The sequence below is a fragment of the Taudactylus pleione genome, unplaced genomic scaffold, assembly GCF_031769625.1.
Source record: "Taudactylus pleione unplaced genomic scaffold, aTauple2 ptg000156l, whole genome shotgun sequence".
Taxonomy (NCBI): domain Eukaryota; kingdom Metazoa; phylum Chordata; class Amphibia; order Anura; family Myobatrachidae; genus Taudactylus; species Taudactylus pleione.
Window position 1 is genome coordinate 419,673 of NW_028284558.1, and position 15,538 is coordinate 435,210.

General features: G+C 46.9%; 1 protein-coding gene and 1 pseudogene across 3 annotated transcripts in view; both read left to right on the top strand.

Moving 5' to 3' along the window:
• The window catches only part of TANC1 (tetratricopeptide repeat, ankyrin repeat and coiled-coil containing 1), a 233,035-nt gene that overhangs the window by 34,222 nt on the left and 183,275 nt on the right, over positions 1–15,538 (top strand). The gene's annotated exons all lie outside the window — the stretch shown is intronic.
• On the top strand, positions 3,279–3,378 carry LOC148521593 (U8 small nucleolar RNA; annotated as a pseudogene).

Sequence of the window (15,538 nt, forward strand, 5' to 3'; positions counted from 1 at the left end):
GGTTCTTACTGTGAACAGAGCAGTTTGTTATTAAGTCAGACAACATGGGGTGTACATTGGACTGTATTCTTATGGCAGCATCCGGTAAGCAACTCTAAACGATATGCTTTGTAGTTCTATTCTAGGTAAACATTTTAATGTAAATAACTGTGGTAATAGGAAAAACTAAGGGACAGTCTATTCATGTCATTTATGTTCATTACTTTCTATATTGTGTTGCAACACCAGATAGTCTACTGGGAGAGATGCTGTAAATCCTATAACGTTTTAATAGGTGAGGGGAGGTTGTATCCAACACCTGTTCTATCTCTTTATCCCATCTTGCTCTTGAGTCTTCACATCTGCAGATGAAGAGCTGTTACCTGTGCAATCACATCTGAGAGAAGCTTTTCATGTCAGCCGGTGAGCGAGATCTGAAGGAAGGCATAAAGAACAAAGCTTTTTCTAGTAGAAAGTGTTTAGCACCCCCCAGAGAAGCTGTGTTGTGCCTTCTGGTATGCAGGATGGGTCTGTACTATTTCTTATTTGGGGGGGGGGGGGGGGGTGATCCTCAATTACTTTGCTACAGAAGGTGGTGGTAATAGCACAATTACTGGATGGCTTTAAAGGTTGATTACATAATACAAAGAATGACACCTAGGGGTATATTTACTAAAGTTTAGATTTTAGAAATGGAGATGTTGCCCATAGCAACCAATTAGATTCTACTTAACATTTATCTAGAACCTTCTAGAAGATAGCTAGAATCTGATTGGTTGCTATGGGCATAATCTCCACTTCTAAAAACCCTGCACTTTAGTAAATATACCCCTTATAGTTATAATGCACAAGTTAGTAGTTGGTTCTTCCGTGGAATTTGTTGTGTTTTTTTTACATTTTTTTTATTTATAATGCGCCACAAGTATCCGCATTGCCGTACAGGGTAACTCCTTCCTGCGATGTATGCGGCAGGGGAAATACCTCCCAACTTCCAGCAAATAGAGCCTAGCGTGGTGATCTCAGGTAGGCAGGACAGACCCCAGAAATTGGGATGATTTGGAGCCATGCCATTTGAAGTGAATGGACAACAATCATCCAGTCACACGCGATACGCTGCATAAACATTGCTTTCAGCATCTACCGGGTGTAATCACTCCTGTGGGATGGGATGAGTATTCCTCATTCACATATACATGTCATCATTCCTACTTTGCTATATTTTTTTTTACTGGTAATGTTCTTGTGTTCAAAGCACCATTCTGACATCACTACTATCCAGGCAGTGATGTTATAGACTTTTTTTTTCCCCCAGATCTGGATTTATGAATGTTTCCAGCATAAAATTCCATTCTCTGAGAGTACGGGGCTGCATGCTGGGGGAACGGCTGCAGGGCTGCCAGACTCTCTGTAATAGCCCCACAGCGACCGTCACAGTAATAGGAATTGTTACATGAATCAAACTTGTGTTTCTTGAGTCATTCTGCACCTTGTGCCACACAGCCTGCTCGCCGATAGTCTTGCTCGGTGGCACGACAGGTCTCTGCGGGATACGACACACTCGATGTCCGGTGTCCCTGGTATGTGCCTCCAACACGTTTCAACAATTAGCTTGTATTTGTCAAGGAAGCAGAACCTTTGTCCCTGATACCTTTAAATCACCGGGGCTCTCTTCTGATAGGTTGAAGCTGAAGTCGATGGGAAGTCTTTATCCAAATTAAAATAATTTTATTATATAGCTCCAATAAACATGCAAAAAGCCCCTAATAACAGGTTTATACAAACGCTATAGTGGGGTATTCTATAATATTGCTAAAATTATAGCCTATTATAAAAATACGATAGAAAATAATAATGAAAATAGTTATAAAAATAATAAAAAATTAAAATGATTGAACAAAATAAAATAAAACAAAAACAAATAAATAATAAAATAAAAATAGAAATAAAATATTAAAAGGAAAATAATGCGCCGCCATTGCCATCTACTGTATATGTGTGTAATAGTAATGAAGATTCATTGTAGAAAAGGTTTCAGTCCAAAATCCACATTTCTGCTTCCTTGACAAAGACAACCTAATTGTTGAAACACGTTGGAGGCTTTACAGCGGGCGCTGACATAGAGCACTCCCGGCACATACCAGGGACTCCGGACATCGAGTGTGTCTTATCCCGCAGAGACCTGCCGTGTCGCCGAGCAAGACTGTATCAATGAGCAGGCTGTGTGACACAAGGTGCAAGATGGAGCACTGTGCACCTGCACAACTAACCATCTGCGACAGCAGCCGGAGAACCGATATCAAGCAAGGCAGTAGGGATGGTTTGAAATCCTGCGGTCCTTTATTTACAGGACCAAAGCAAACATGGTCTCAAAAGATCTATAAACAAAACTTTTGTTTGTTGAACTATAATAGGTTTTACTCCTATTGACTTAAAATTGTATAAATGAATGTATTAAAAAATATTTAATTACTATTTCTTTTGGTTTCTGTTTTAGTTCTGTTTAAATTTGTTTATTGTTTTTATGCTGCCGCTATTAGTATATTCACACATATATAAATTATAGCGCTCTTTCCTTCCAGTAGTGATTACTCACACTCAGATGTGTGCAAAAAAAGCTGCTTACTTTTACAGGGAGCGCTGGGATTTATTTATTTTGGGGAATCAGATTGTATATTGAAACACAGAGAAACCAATCCGAGATGACTTTCCAGTAGTCTGATTACACTATTTTCTCGTATCTGGTTGTTACAGATTTCACCACAACATTGCCCAGGGCACCATATATGAAAAAGGCCCCAATGTTGGTATAAGAGCTCCTGTCAGAATCTTAGTATAATAATTGCATCCGGCGTGACTGAGGCCCACACGTCCGAGAATCTCTCTGTGCAAAGTTAATTTCTCTTTCATCCACTAGGGGACACTGGAGGTTGCTTACGCTGGGGGGTATAGAGGCGTGGATAACTGGAGCCGGCACTTTAAATAATTCAGAAGTGTGAAGTTCCTCCCCCTCTATGCCCATCAGCCCTCAGTTTAGAAAATGTGCCTACTAGGAGCTGGTCACATTATGCTGTGCTCCAGCAATACATGATTTTTATTTTACATTTAGGTTTTAATTTGGTTTTTTTACACTATATTAGGTACCCTTCGCCACCTCTCTAAAGGTGGGGTCCGGGTACCTGGCACCCTGTTCTTAGTAGAACAGGAAGGAGTGTGCAGCGCTTATTACAAAAGCACTGACAGCTCCTTATCGCCACAGCACAACTCTAACAAGAAGAAGAGTGTGCTGCAGCTGTGAGAGATCATCAGTGAGGGTGTTCCTTCCTGTCCTCCTTATGGAGAAACAGACATGATGAATGGATCTGAGTATTTGAGTACCCTGATCCCCAGCACCGCTCTGACCAACAACCAGGGTGTGTGTCAACCCCACTACTGCGCTGATGATCCTACCTCCGGGGAACGCAGTGAGTATAGCTGCGCATTCCCTGCTACGACTCCCCCCTCCCGCCCGCCGCCTGACCGCCCGCTGCCCAGTAACCTAGCGCTGCTGCGCTGTTTCAGGCGGGGGCGAACAAAAGGGAAACAGCCGGAGAAGCTGTCCTCAGTCCCTGCTCGCCGCTAAGTGCTGCAGAGGGACAGCGGGGGCGCATAGCGGGACTGACAGTGAAGGAGCTCCTCCGTTAGATGGGGGCAGCCATTTTGGATAATAAGGACGGGGGGCGGAGCCTACACAGCGCGGAAAGCTCAGGCACAGAGCTATTACAAACAGCATGCCTGCCATATTTTGCTCTTAATGCCTGCATTCTCTCCCTCCGGAAGGCATAGTGCAGCTGTAAGGCTACAGAAGGCTGAACTCCTGCACATCTGTAATCCTACTACATCCCTGCTACAGACTGTGACTGGGGTGTAAGTGCAGGGAGTCTAATCTGTGGGAAGGTAGTGGGGTGTATCTCCTCCTCTGTGTCCCAGACCAGCCTTCTGTCTCGGATCTGTTCAGTTCTGATTAATGTGTGTCATTCTGAATGACTGTGTGTATCAATGTCAAACTGAATAAAGGCTTCTCAAAAGCTGTTTGCTGTTCTAAGGGGAACAAGCATCCGAGTTATGTGATGCTTGTATACCACGATTACTAACTCTCCTCCATAGCCGCTGACATGGTAGGAGTTATGATGGACATAACGTCACAGTTAGGGGGAGGAGCTTCACACTTCTGAATTATTTAAAGTGCCGGCTCCAGTTATCCACGCCTCTATACCCCAGCGTAAGCAACCTCCAGTGTCCCCTGTGGAATCAGAGAAAAGGATTTACCGGTAAGTACCAAAATCCCATTTTAACCGCAGTATACAGCTCTGGTTCTTGTGACGAAAACACTGCATCCAAATGGTAATTGTATAATAAAAAGCACATGGAAACTGCATTTTTACATGGTTTTATAGCAAGGGTCTGCAATGAGCACCTGGGGAAAGCACAAAACGTCTAAATGTCAGTGCTCAGTATACAAATAGCCAGAGAGCAACAATTTTATAGACTTGTTTTTATATATCTAAAACGTCTTGTTTCTTGTTGGGCTGTTCATCAACAATGCCGATTTACACCACAATACACTAGGTTGCAACAAGAAGTACATTGGCTGCAAATCATCTTATTTCTAATAGTTGGAAATGTGTCACTGAAATTAAATCTTTGTAGGGGTCAGCATATTTATTTACTTTTTATTTTGTTCGTGAATAAAAATGATGGGGTTCCATTTCCAGTAGCTGATTAATATTTGGATTTTGAAATTCTATCGACAAAAAACCCATAAAAACATATACGTATGACTTAAGATGGGTACACAACCAGATATATAATTTGAACGATATATATATGCGTAGTGGATCGTATTGGGGTTGATTCAGTTATTGGGAAGTTTCCCGCGGCCCCATAGGGATGTGCACAAAAATCCACAAGTCCTTGGCATGATGGGGCCTCTACGTGGACGAGTTGCCGTGCTGTTGGCATAGTTTCCACACCTGCTTATGGGTTTGTACTGGGTAAGTCACATATATTGGCTTTGGTATGTAGATCTCACTCTTCCACTGTACAAAATAAACAGATTTCTAAGACTAATTATACAACTCTTGTATATTCTCCTTGTGCTTGTGTGTGTTTCCTCCCACATTCCAAAAATATACTGGTAGGTTAATTGGGTCCCAACAAAAATTAACCTTAGGGGGGGTGTGTGTATGTGAGCAATGTGGTAGGGAATATAGATTGTAAGCTCCACTGGGGCAGGGACTGATGTGAATGGACAAACTTTCTCTGTAAAGCGCTGAGGAATATGTGTGCGCTATGTAAATAACTGGTAATAATCCTAACTCATTCAACACGTCTAACGTAACTGGAATACTTCTGAACCTTTTAGGAAGCACAGCTGTCAATCACAACTATGCTATGTGAAGCCAGGTGCTGAATTATAGATTTTATTTTTTAGAAGTCTTAAGCGCTGTTAGCATTCTGTGACAGACAAGTGACCTCATGAGAAACGTTCTCTACCAGTAAGGCATTTGGTGTTCTCGGATGTAACATGTTTATCTTATTTAGACATATTTTTTTTGCCATATTTGAGCTACGCTCTGTTATTTACATTTAGTTTTTCCCTCTCTCTTCTTCCTTTTGGCAAATGCAATGTCCCAGCAAATCTACATGAAAACCCAAAACTTGCACTTGAGACACAATTGTTTTTTCTACTTCAGGGTCCATAGGGTATCCACAGGATACCTTAGGGTATAGGTGTGACGTCAGTCATCGGGCACCATAGAGTTAAGCTTTCAGCCTCCCAGGATGCACTAGAGTCCCCCTCCTATACCCCGCCCCCGAGCCAAGGCATCTCAGTTTAGTTTGGTGCCCGGCCGGAGTCGGGTGCACCTGTTGGAGTGGGGGCTAAGAAGAGCCCCTGAAGTTTTCTACATGCAGCTGTGGCTGCACATCTGGAAGTACAGCATGGACAGTCACTCCTGACGTCCATGCTGTCTTCCCTACACCCCCGCCGGTACTAGAACGCCGGTACCGATCCGGGGATGCTGGTGAGCATCTGGGGTCACAGCTAGCGGTGACCCCAGATGTTCCGGACCATGGCCGGAATCAAGGGGACAGCAAGGTAAGCAGCGGGGTCCCGCGGTGGGTTCCCGCTGTTACATGGTCCAGAGTCCCCAGGCAGGGGGCTCCATGGGGACTGGCTGTAGCGTGGAGCCAGGTATATAACCTGCGCTTCCACTACTCCCCTGGGACAGCGGACCGCAGCAGAGCGGTAGCGCTGCGGCGTCCCGGGGGGTTAAATGCATGCCAGGGGAGCACACCTTCCCTGTCTCACAGCTGGCGCCTCCCCCGCTGCACACAGCCCTCTCTGCAACACGCCGACTGGCCCTGTGGCAGCGCTCCTCCCCCAGGCCAGCCTCCTCTCTGCTCCTCGGCGGCCATCTTCAAGAACGCATGGTGAACGCTGCTGGAAGTCTGGACGGAGGCATCGTGGTCTGGGTCCCCCCGCATACCTCTCCTCCGCTGTGGTCAGGTCTGTGTATGCAGCACTGTGTCCTACCAGACTCTGTGTCTGTGTAGTTGATTTATCAGCGCTGGTTAGTGCAGGAATTGAGTTTCTTTGCATTGTATGTGACTGTGCTAGCGCTGCTGCCTGTACTTTCCATTTCTGACTGTGCTGCAGGGTGGTCTCTCGCCTTTTTAAAAAATTGGTGAGAGGGGTCACATACTTTCTACCATCATGTCTGAAAGTGACTTTCCTCTCCGGCTACAGTGTACTACGTGTAAAGTACCTTTAGCGGAGGGGGAGGGTAGTGCGGAGGGCCTCTGCCGGCAGTGTTTGTCAATGGCGCGGCCTATTACGGTTACAGCACCGGTACAGGAGCTGCCCTGGGCTTGTTTCGCTCAGGCGCTTACAACCTTAGTGGGCCAGTTAGCTCCGCAGCCCGCGTTTACGCAGATGGGTTTGTCCCAGCAATCAGTGGTGTCGTCACCCATGCAGGGTTTCCCAAGACAATTGGTGCTACCCCGCAGTCTCCCTATTTCCCCTCTCCCGGTTTCTCAGGAGCCGGCGTGGGTTAACTCCCTGACGAGTTCTGTACAGCACTTGTCGGATGTGTTGCAAGGGGAGTCTGTGATGCGGCCACATAAACAGCCGGTGGCGTCTCTGTCGGCTCCTTATGAGGATGACGAAGGGACGTCTGATGATGGGGAGATTCTGGATCCTTACGATCAGGAACCTCTCCATACTAAGGACGCAGACGCTAAGTCCAAGGTGTATATTCCTGGACTTATTCGGGCTGTCCGCACAGCCTTGGTGATTGAGGACGAAGTTCCCCCAGCGGCTAAATCCAAGTATTCCTTTTTTAAGGATGTGAAGGGTGACGCCACAGTCTTTCCTCTTTCGGGTCAGTTGGTGGACCATTTAGAGGAGGCGTGGAAACAGCCTGGCAAGCGATACCAGCCGCAGAGGCATCTGGCGGTGGCTTATCCGTTCGCGGATAATTATTTTGCTAAGTGGGAATCCCCTCCACAGGTGGATTCTCATGTGACACGGCTTGTCCGTAGTGCCACATTACCAATGCCATCCATGTCCTCCCTTAAGGATGCTATGGACCGCAAGGTGGAGATCTGCCTGAAGTCCGTTTATTCCCTTGCGGGGGGGCAGCGCGGCCGGCTATGGCCATTTGCTGGGTTGCCAGAGCTATGGAGCGCTGGGCGGATTCGTTGGAGGCGTCCTTCGATTCCGGCTGAGCAGGCGGAGTTGATTGGTAATCTCCGTGATTCGGCCACTTATATCAATGAGACGGCCTTAGACATTAGTAACCTGGTGTCTCGAATTTCTTCAGCAGTGGTGGCTGCTCGTCGCACCTTGTGGTTGCGATCCTGGAAGGCGGACGCTGATTCCAAAAAGGGTTTGGAGGCGTTGCCCTTTAACGGAGAAGTTCTCTTCGGTTCAGATCTGGACAAGATTGTAGCCACACTGGCGGCAGCCAAATCGGCATGTCTCCCGTCGGCCGCTGTCCCTTCTGGTTCAGGACCATCGTCCTTTTGGTCTTATAGGGCCCAGGGCAGGCCCAAACCACAGTGTTTTCCCCGACAGGCTGGTCCCAAGAAATCGGCCAAGCCCCGGAAGCAGGCCTGGAGTACCAGATGTCCGGCCCCTAAGCCAGATGACAAGCCTGCGGCCTGACGGTCCGGGCCTCCCTTTGGGGGATCCCAGGGTGGGAGGCCGCCTGCTACAGTTCGCCCAGTGTTGGTCGACCACTACGACAGACACTTGGGTTCTCGAGGTGGTCTCCCACGGGTATGCCCTCTCTTTCTGGCACAGACCCCGGCTCGATTTTTCACCACAGGTCTACCATCAGACCGGAACAAGGCCACGGAGCTGCGGAAGGTCTTGCACACTATGCTCCAGGCTGGAGTTATAGTGCCTGTTCCATTCTCCCAGAGGGGTCAGGGTTTCTATTCCAATCTCTTTTTGGTGCAGAAACCCAATGGGTCGTATCATCTGATTCTCAACCTCAAAGCTCTCAACAAGTCTTTGCAGGTGCCGAAGTTTCGGATGGAGACCCTACGGTCCCAGCGCCATTCTGGCGCTGGAACCTGGGGACTACATGGTGTCATTGGACATACAGGACGCTTACCTGCATGTCCCTATTCTTTTGCGCCATCAACACTTCCTCAGGTTTGCAATCCGCAGCGACCACTTTCAGTTTCGGGCATTGCCTTTTGGCCTGGCGACAGCACCGCGTGTGTTCACCAAGGTGATGGCGGTCTTGGCGGCTTCTCTGCGGCTGCAGGGAGTCCATGTTGCCGTATTTGGACGACCTTTTATTAGTGGCAGGATCTCCGGAGCTCCTTCTGCGCCACTTGGACCTGACCATTGCGCTACTGCAACGGCACGGCTGGTTAATAAACTGGCAGAAGTCCACTCTAATCCCGTCTCGGCGGATTCTGCACCTCGGAGCCTTATTGGACTCGGGACAGCAAAGGATCTTTGTGACGGGGGAAAAGATCTCTGCTTTACAGTCGAGGGTGCGCAGTTGTCTGCACAGCCGCCGGGTGTCTCTCCACTCGGCGATGAGGTTACTGGGCTCCATGGTGTCGGTGTTCGACATGGTGGAATATGCCCAGTTTCACTCCAGACCTCTGCAGCATCTGATCCTGTCCAAGTGGAACGGGCTGCCTCAGTCTCTAAAATCCCAGACGATAGTGCTCACCCCGGAGGTTCGCCTGTCCCTTGCCTGGTGGTTGCAGACGACCCATCTCAACAAGGGACGTCCGTTCTGGGTACCAAATTGGGTCCTGTTGACAACGGACGCCAGTCTTCGGGGCTGGGGAGCAGTTTCGGGTCCACACTTGTTCCAGGGCAGGTGGACTCCGACAGAAGCGGACCTTCCAATAAATATCTTGGAACTCCGAGCGGTCTTCAATGCCCTCCAGCAGGCACATCGGGTTCTCCAGGGTCGCCCAGTGCGGGTTCAGTCGGACAATGCTACCACCGTGGCCTACATAAACCGGCAAGGAGGAACCCGAAGTCGGGCGGCTCTCGTAGAGGTGTCTCGGATCCTGGTATGGGCTGAGCGCAATCTTCCGGCCATATCAGCTGTCTTCATCCCGGGAGTGCTAAATTGGGAGGTGGACTTTCTCCGTCGCCAGGACGTTCATCCAGGGGAATGGTCCCTGCACCCGGACGTTTTTCAACTTCTGGTGGACAAGTGGGTCTTCCAGAGATCGACCTCCATGGCGTCCCGGCACAACAACAAGTTGTCGGTGTACGGGTCTCGCACAGGAGACGAAAAGGCGTCTCTGGTGGATGCTCTGTCCGTCCGGTGGATGTTCCGGTTCGCTTACCTGTTTCCTCCGGTTTCCCTTCTTCCACGGGTAATCTAGAAATTCAAACAGGAAGGAGGGACGCTCCTGTTGATAGCTCCCGCGTGGCCCAGACTGCACTGGTTCTCAGACCTTCAGGGTCTGTCCGTGGACAGTCCTCTGCGGTTGCCGCTACGACCGGACCTTCTGTCGCAGGGTCCTTGTCTTCACCCGGACCTGACTCGGCTGTCTTTGACGGCGTGGCTGTTGAGACAGCCATGTTAAGGTCCAGGGGTTTTTCCAGCTCTGTAGTGCGTACCATGTTACGAGCTCGGAAACCGTCTTCCGCGAGGATATATCATTGCGTGTGGCATACGTTCTTCCAGTGGTGTCAACCGAGAGGTTATGCACCGCGGGAGTTTCGTCTGTCTCGGATACTCTCCTTCCTACAAGCGGGACTAGATCATGGGCTTCGCCTTGCTTCTTTGAAGGTACAGGTTTCGGCCCTGTCTGTCTGGTTTCACCGTAGGATTGCTACAATCCCGGATGTGCGCACCTTTATGCAAGGTGTTGTCCGCATTCAGCCGCCCTTTGTTCCACCTGTGGCGCCTTGGGATTTGGCTGTGGTCCTGAGGGCTCTCCAGGGACCGCCGTTTGAACCACTGGGCTCAGTGGATCTTAAATGGCTAACGGCTAAGACTGTTTTCCTTCTGGCCATAGCTTCGGCCAGACGTGTTTCTGATTTAGGGGCTCTTTCTTGTAGACCCCCTTTTCTTGATTTTTCATGGGAACAGGGCAGTGCTCCGCACTCGTCCTGAATTTCTTCCCAAAGTTGTTTCCCAGTTTCATGTTAACGAGGAAATAGTTGTTCCGACCTTTAACTCACCTGGCTTTTCAGTGAGTGAGGCCACTTTGGATGTTGTGCGGGCCTTAAGGACTTATGTTGACCGCACTTCTTTGTTTAGGAAGTCGGACGCCTTGTTTGTCCTCTATGGCTTCCGTAAAAAGGGTTGGCCTGCTTCAAAGCAAACTTTGGCAGCCTGGATCCGTATGGCTATTTCTGAAGCTTATCTTCATGAAGGTCTGCCGGTTCCTTCTTCTCTGAAGGCTCATTCCACTAGGTCTGTGGGTCCTTCGTGGGCAGCTCGACGTGGTGCCTCTGCAGTCCAGATCTGCAAGGCTGCTATGTGGTCCTCTGTCCATACCTTCGTGAGGTTTTACAGGTTTGACACCTTTGCCTCTCAGGATGCTTCCTTCGGGCGGCGGATTCTCCTTTCAGCACAGGAGCGTCCCCACCCTTAAAGGATACTGCTTTGGGACATCCCCAAGGTATCCTGTGGATACCCTATGGACCCTGAAGTAGAAAATATGAGATATGGTAAGAACTTACCTTTGTTATCTCTATTTCTACGAAGTCCATAGGGTTCCACAGGACTCCCGCCCTGTCGCACCTGTGCTGCAGATGGGCTTTGCTCTGGTCACCGGTTTTTCCGTCTCCCTCTGGTGAGAATGTGATTCTTGTGTGTATCCAGATCTTCTTTCTCTCTCTTCCTTCTCCTCCTCCGGCCTATGGCTTGGTACCTAACTGAGATGCCTTGGCTCGGGGGCGGGGTATAGGAGGGGGACCCTAGTGCATCCTGGGAGGCTGGAAGCTTAACTATGGTGCCCGATGACTGACGTCACACCTATACCCCAAGGTATCCTGTGGAACCCTATGGACTTCGTAGAAATAGAGATAACAAAGGTATGTTCTTACCATATCTCATATTATTTGTTTAGTAATTTTTAAAGGGCTTGATTCAATTGAATGCAAATTAAATAGCAGCGGGAGGTAGCTCCCGGAGCTATTCAATATAGCGTGCTGTTAGGTCGGAGAATGCCAGTTCTCCTGCCCCTCGTGCCTTAAACAAGGTGTTTATTCGTGAGAACGGGCATTCTCCAACTAAACTGCCCAGCGCACTGCTGTTTCCACCGCGCTAATGGCAGAAAACTGCATCGGATTATAGGGAACCTAGAAGCTGCTTCAAATATCAGGGAACCAAATTTTATGTACCGCTTTGAATGATGAATTCTTGAGAACCTGAACTGTGTTAATGGCAATCGGAGAAAGGAACGGAGAAGAGGTTATGTGGCAGTTTTAGGAGCTGGTTGGGTCTAAAAGCTGGTGGCGGAGGGGAAGGGGGGCGGAAATTAAAATTTAATTAGATTGAACTGTATACAAGTTTTACAGTGTGTGTGTTGAAAGACATAGGCCCGTATTCAGCGGAGCCATGATACTTTTTCACCTCCCGGACTTTTCGCCTACATCGCGTGTTTTGCAGGCGGAAAAGTATCGCACGCGTGCCTGTTTATCCCTGTATTCAATTTGAAAGTAGGCGAAAACGGGACCCGGCAAAACTTAAGCGGAAAGTACTGTCAGATTTGGTGAAATCAGCCTGACAGCCCCCAAAAGATGCTCTGACATGGGGGTTCCCTATGTTACCCCACCGATTTGGCTTACTGAAGGTATTCGGTGTTTTTAAATGGGCTCAAAAGCTGCTAAATAGTGGTTTTGTAAAAGTGGTGAAGAATAGTATTCAGTAGTTTTTTTTGCAGCGAATAACTTAATCAGCAAATTTTGGCTACTTGAAAATGGGGGTCAGCATATTTAAAAGTTGCTAAAGTTCCGTTTTAAAAAACGTGAAAAATCCACCTGCTGCAAGCCCCTGGAATGAAAAAAACAGTTGGGGCATAGTTGGAGCTACCAGAGTCAAGTTCGCTAGTTTTAAACGCCTCCACATTCAAAGTGATTTTTTGGGGTGTTGAGTCTTTTTTTTTTTTTTTGACACAGTTTACCTTTGGGGGACTGTCTGAAGACTGCAGGGGGGTTCCCGCAACGTTGCACCCAAAAACCCCAATTCTGCACTTTTTTTTTTCGCCTGCTATTCATAGGCGAAACTTTTCCGCCTATTAACATTGCATTGACTTTCCGCCTAGGCGAAAAGTCTTCCAAATTGAATACGGAGTAAAATCAAAACAGGCGAAAATGACGTCATCGGCAAAAAATTTCCGCCAAAAACGGCTTTTCGCCCCACATTGAACACGGGCCTTAGACGCAAATTGTAGATTGTATGATACCCATTATTCTGTGTTTGTAGGGAAATTGCAGTGCAGTTAATACATTATAATACAACCAACATGCTTTTTACGTTGTACAAGATTGTAACAAGCAGAATGGTGCACCTTTCTCCTCTACAGCGTATGTGTATCATGCTGGAAGCAGTAGCGTACTGTCCGAGATGACCTGCAGCCTTTAGCTAGCACCACACTGTGTAGGTACAGATAGGCAGTCCAGCTATCATTTAGAAGCTAAGTTCTACAAAGTTATTCTATCCATTTAAAAAAAAAATTAAAAAAAAATCTATTTTAAATTAACTTTGTTACAAAATGTAACAGTATATTATTGTACGTGTATTTATCCCCTATCTAACAATGTTGCATCAACTGTGTACTTTGAATCCAGCATCTGAGAATTGGGAGATGTTGGGGGAGGGATAGTTTATTTTTCTTATTGTCTTGTCTCCTAAATGTGTGTGCGCTTGGAGAAGAAATCTGTAACTTGTTAGTTCTAAAGGAAACAACCAGAAGGAAAGTGTGTTTGATGTGCGGGATTCACAGTTCAAAGGTCATTGCTTTGATTTGTTTCTTGCAGCTCAGTAAAAAAAGAAAAAAAAAAAAAAGAGACTGAACTGTTTCTTTTATTTGTAGATGTCCTGTTTCATTGAAAAGAATTTCAGACCAGGGTGGAACTATTTACTGTTTGTCTAGAATAGATTGCCAGCTCTTGAGTTTAGATATCACTGATCATATTATTGTAACTGTGAATTTCTCACTATAAATGTTATATTTACCCCTTTTGAGATGCAGATTAAGTTTTTTCCCCAATTGATCAGATCTGGTCGCCAGTGATCCTCAGGGAACTCTGTGTGGCGCTCGACTGACCATGTAACAGGAAGTGCTGTGTTTATTTCTTTTTTTTCTTCTATACAATGCTGCCATTGTCATGTGCACCGACCTCCTTAATAATATGCCGATCAATTTTAAAAAACTGATTGGAATCTATCTGATATCAGCTGTGGCAGTAGCCTCACACAATGACCCATCTGACTGTATAGTGATGTCACGACAGCAGTTAATGCTGGATCTTTCAAAGTGGCCAACCTGACATTAGCCAGCTTTTAGATCGTGTCATCCCAACTGGATCACTGTAGAAATGGAATGTGCACAAAGAGATTATTTTATTCTGAATGGTCGATTTTAAACAAAGACTTGCTTCATTCTGTAAATGTTTTTTTTATTATTGTGTTTTCTGTATTGGTCATATCTCTCATTAGGAAGCCTGTGACTCACCCTCAGACTTTGCGCCTGAAAATAGAAAGCGTCTCAGTATAGGAGAGCCAAATGTTTATTTTTGAGCAGAAAATATTTAGATCCACTGAGCGAGCCGGAATGGAGCCATTTCAGACTGGGATACGGAGATATTCTTGTTGTACAATTTATCCTGACGCCAGACGACATCCCAAAGTCGGCAGCCAGAGATGGGGGGGCGTTCTTGGAGAATGGATCCAGTGAGGAGGCCGACAGCTGTCGTGTTAGTGTAGCACAAGCCCAGCTGCTGCAGGAGTGACATTCTAGTAGCAGACGGGGAAAATACGTATTTCTTTGTGCCTTTGCTTAGTAGATAGGCTGCTACTGTGGTCAGGACTTGGCCTGTGGGTCTGTGTGAGCACAGATGTTGCAGAGAGCAAAGAATAAAAGTACTTTCTTGTGTGTAATGAGAAACAGCTGCACATACTGCTTTCCTCACAGGGGAACCATGGTGTCAGGTATAGTTAGGGTTCATGGCACAATCATCTTGATTGTTTTAACTTTATTCTAGGCCCAAATTTAAATCCATCTTGTGGGGAAGAGACAACTTCCTATCCCATTATTGAGGCTACCATTGAGGTTTTCACACGGGACTGTTAATAGGCCATGTTTTAGCAGTATATGTGGTTGCAAATGTAAAAGTGCCCATCATAAACACTTTGTGGAAGTTGCCTGTTTGTGGACTGAACCTGTTTTCTTAAGTTTGAGCGTATTCACTTACATTTATAAAACTGGTGACATCACTGCAGCGTGAAGCAGGCGTGTAGGTAATTGCAGTTGTTCAGGCTGCTCATAGTTAGTGCTGGGATCTGCAACGTGAGGCCTGGTGTTAGAAACTGAAGGGAGATGTATCAAACTTTCCAATGATGATAAATGACCGTTACCCATAGCAACCAATTAGCTTCTTGCTATCATTTATCTAGTACATTCTATACACTGATTGCTAGAAATTGGTTGCTATGGAAAACTTCTCCACTTGTCCTCTTTACAAAGTTTGATGCATCTCCATCTGATTTCCCAGTATTTCAGTACGTAATTGGCGTTGCAGTCTTCAGATGTTTCACTTTACAGCTGAGGGGAGGGGGACGCGACACGCTCCCCGGCCCAGCGGGACCTGCAGCCAGATGGCAGATGATGGTTGTTCAGTGTGTATGAACAATCATCATCTGGAGATATAGCTGCAGATCATTTGGTGCTTTGTCTCTCTCTGACAGTTGGGAGCTGATTGGTTGGTACTTTGTCAGCGCTACTTGTTTTTTTTCTTATTTAAAATTGGAGATTGATAATCACTCTACATTATTAGAACACAATTCAGTTGCAAAGT